This window comes from Triplophysa rosa, linkage group LG16 (genome assembly GCF_024868665.1).
Source record: "Triplophysa rosa linkage group LG16, Trosa_1v2, whole genome shotgun sequence".
In the NCBI taxonomy this organism is placed as follows: Eukaryota; Metazoa; Chordata; class Actinopteri; order Cypriniformes; family Nemacheilidae; genus Triplophysa; species Triplophysa rosa.
Window position 1 is genome coordinate 19,788,604 of NC_079905.1, and position 4,169 is coordinate 19,792,772.

Here is a 4,169-nt window from a genome sequence, read left to right on the forward strand (position 1 = left end):
CCTCCGGGGGGAGCAGTGGCGATCCCGCCTCACTTCTTTCCCCTCGGGTAAAGAACAGGCATTCCATCCATCACTAAGCACCCTTCCAGGGGACAGGCTGGGCAGAGCAGCCCTGCCCCCTTAGGCCGGGGAACAGTTGAGTTATCTCCCACATAGCTCTAACCGGACCTAGTGCTCCAGACGTGGTAACCCCCCCTCCGTGGGCTGTTCCGTCTGATGTATCCTCATGAATGGTTCCCACCTTGGCAACCCATGACCTCCCCAGGTGGACTCCCACCTTGCGGTTAACTCCTGCAGTCCGCACATTCCTCCCATGAGTTCTCCCCTGATGGTGAGACCATGTGGTGTCTCCACTAATTCCTCCCTACGGTAGGTAGTGGCCTCTGCAGCGTTTTTCCCCCCGGGGGGAATGATGCTTACCCAGTGGCCCGTACGGTGCCGGGCGGCTTCTCGCCATTTAGAGAATCAGGCCTCCGCCCGTGACGGCCGGCGTTAGGGGGCTTCCCAACTTTTTGTGGAAAGCTCTGGGTCCCCCTTCCTCTCCACTGGAAGGTCATAATTTCGCGCTAGCGTGTTCGTCTGACTCGCCCAGGCCAGTCAACGTCGCTCCGCAGAGATTGTGACGCGGCTCAGTGCTGTGGCGTTTTCCATAGGAACCCCAATCTGTCGGTTCGACACAACGTCGAGAGACCGACAGAAAGGGAACGTCTTGGTTACGGATGTAACCTCGGTTCCCTGATGGAGGGAACGAGACGTTGTGTCCCTCATGCCACAACACTGGCCGCCCACCCCAGCCGTCGGGGGAGGATGCTTTAGGCTCCTGTGGCGAGCACACAGGTGCGCAATCAGCGTCTCCATGGAAACCGCCAAATCACACACACCCGCCTGCCGATCATTCAACAGCTGACTTCCATCAAACTTACCACATATAAGCCAGAAGATGAAAGGAGAAGTGGTGGTTGCTCTCCACCTGAACAAATCGCTAACACTTTGTTTCTTTCCTCACCCCAGAGAGCGAGTGATGATCGGCAGGCTCCTTCACAACGACACGGCCGACTTTCTCACCAGTTCCGGAACACGGGGCGAAGAGGATTCACCCCACACCGTGGACGGAGCTAATTCCCCACAAAAACCTACTCACTGTCTGCTTCTAAAACGGTGCCTGTGTGAATAAAATTACCCTTCGGGGACACTGTTTAACATTCTCCGGACTGTCTCGTTACTCTGCCCGCCACAGTTGGTGGAGAATGCGGGCGCATTGAACGAGTACAAAGACTACGGATGAATAAAAACCCTGTCACTTTCTCTACAGATATTTCTCTCTCTCTCTCTCGTTTCGGACGAAGGCCAGGATGGAGGAAATTATACGCCGCCTCACGGAACTCTCTACTCGGCAACAGGGCTTCACCGAACAGCTCGCCAAACGGCAGAAGTGGGTGGAACACTCGCTGGACATGTTACGGGAACTTCCCGCGACCAGAACACCTCTCCCGGAAGCTCGCTCTACAGCGCACCTGCATCTTACCAAATTGGGTGAGCTTGACGACATCGACGCTTACCTCCACACTTTCGAAGTTACCACCCTCCGTGAAGCCTGGGATAAGCGCGAGTGGGCACGGCTGCTGGCTCCGTTCCTGACCGGCGAGGCCCAATGAGCCTACTTTGCTCTCCAGGCCCCCCAGAATGAGGACTACGACTCTTTGAAGAGAGAAATCCTCGCCCGAGTGGGGTTATCGCCAGTTGGAGCCGCCCAGCAGTTCCATGCTTGGGTTTTCGACGAGCAGCAGGCGGCTCGAGTGCAGGCCGCCCAACTAACCCGATTGGCGCATCTCTGGTTGCTGACGGGCGATCCCTCCGGGGCCCAGGTCGCGGAGGCCGTCGTCATAGACCGCCTGTTACGCGCGCTGCCTCGCCTGCTCAGGACTCCCGTAGGCATGCTGGACCCCACCTCGATCCGGGAGCTAGTGGAGGCCATCGAGCTCGCGGAAGCAACGTTCGCCCGAGAGATGGGAGAGAGAGTCCTGCCTCCACCCAGGAGGGCAAACCGTGGTTGGCGACAGCAGGAGGGTACCTCAATACCAAACAACAGACCCCAGCTGGTTTTTCCCCAGGATGAACCGATGCCGACAGAACCCGCCACCCCCTCTACACGCACCTGGCTTGGGGGCTGCATCATACACCGCCATCTTCCCTCGGAAGCCCCAGAACGAGTGGTCACACTCGATGGCCACGACATAGTGGCAACACTTGACTCAGGGAGCTCCGTAACACTGGTACACCCCCGGATACTCCGACCCCGGCCAAGAGGAAAACTCTCCCTACCAATAACCTGTGTCCACGGGGATACCCGCGAGGTTCCAGCTTTTTGAGTGATGATTTTGGCAAAACCTTGTTTTTGGCCCCTCGACTTTGGCGTGATTGAGGATCTGCCCGTTCCCATGCTGCTGGGGAGAGATTGGCCAGGGTTTGATCAGCTGTTGGCACGGACAACTTGACGTGACACCCAGAGGTCGAGAGACAGCAGGCGCCGGCGAGTGCAGCGACAACGGCCCGTCCTGATGGCTAGCGGGACCGAACGAGAAGGTGAGCGCATTCCTCAAACCCCTAATATACTCTCTGATCTTTTTCAGCGCGTGACGGAAGGGGGTTCCTTTGGACGTGAACAGCGGGATGGACCTGGTAGGGCCTCTGCCAAAGTCTGCCCGTGGCCATGAACACATATTAGTAATCGTGGACTATGCTACTCGATATCCAGAAGCCATCCCGTTAAGAAAGGCCACAGCCAAGGCCATCGCCCAGGAGTTGTTCATTCTCTTCACCCGGGTGGGGATTCCTGCTGAAATTTTGACTGATCAGGGGACCCCGTTCATGTCCCGGCTGATGGCCGACCTCTGCCACCTCCTTAAAGTCAAACAGCTCCGAACCTCCGTCTACCACCCCCAGACCGATGGCCTCTTTGAGCGATTCAATCAAACTTTGAAGAGGATGTTACGGCGTGTGGTGGCAGAGGATGGGCGCGACTGGGACCTCATGCTCCCCTATGTACTCTTTGGAGTACGAGAGGTCCCCCAGGCCTCCACCGGCTTCACACCTTTTGAACTCTTGTTTGGTAGACAACCTAGGGGTTTACTGTACGTGGCCCGCGAGGCTTGGGAACACCAACCCGCCCCTCACCGAAGCGTAGTAGAGCACGTCCAACAAATGAGAGAGCGCATTGACCGTGTGATGCCCCTCGTTAGGGAACACCTTGTGGAGTCCTAGCGCTCCTAGAGACGGCTATATGACCGGCCCGCACAGCCCAGGGAGCTACAACCGGGAGACCGAGTATTCATTTTAACGCCCTCGCCTACATCATAGTTTCTGGCCTCCTGGAAGGGTCCCTGTACGGTCGTCGAGAAGGTAGGGCCGGTCAATTACCGGGTTCGCCAGCCGGGAAGACGGAAGGAAGAGCAGCTCTACCATATAAATCTCCTGAAGAAGTGGGTGGCCCTGCCGGAACACATGGCAGCCTTCGCAGCCTCAGAGTCCCCTGTGGTTCATATGGGAGAGCAGCTCTCCCCCTTCCAGAAGACCGAGCTGGGTGCCCTGGTCAGTCAATTCTCAGATGTGTTCTGCGAACGGCCCGGGCAGACCAGGATAGTCCAGCATGAGATCCGGATGCCTCCTGGCGTAGTCGTCCGACAGCGGCCTTACCGGGTCCCCGAGGCTCTTCGTCTGGCAATCGAGGAAGAAGTTACACGGATGAGAGACCTCCAGGTAATTGAAGCATCATGTAGCCCCTGGTCCAGCCCCATCGTCATGGTTCCAAAACCAGATGGCACTCTCCTCTTTTGTAATGATTTTCGCCGACTAAACGAGGTTTCCAGTTTCGACGGGTACCCCATGCCCCGGGTTGACGAACTCCTCGACAGGTTAGGGTCAGCTCGCTTCATCTCTACACTGGATCTCACGAAGGGGTACTGGCAGGTGCCCCTCTCCCCCGACTCAAGGGAGAAAACTGCCTTCAGCACCCCCTCCGGACACTGGCAGTACCGGGTACTGCCCTTCGGACTCCACGGGGCACCTGCCACTTTCCAACGCATGATGGACATCCTTCTACGGCCCCATCAAGAGTATGCGGCGGCCTACCTGGACGACCTCGTAATCCACTGGGATGAACTGGGATGAAC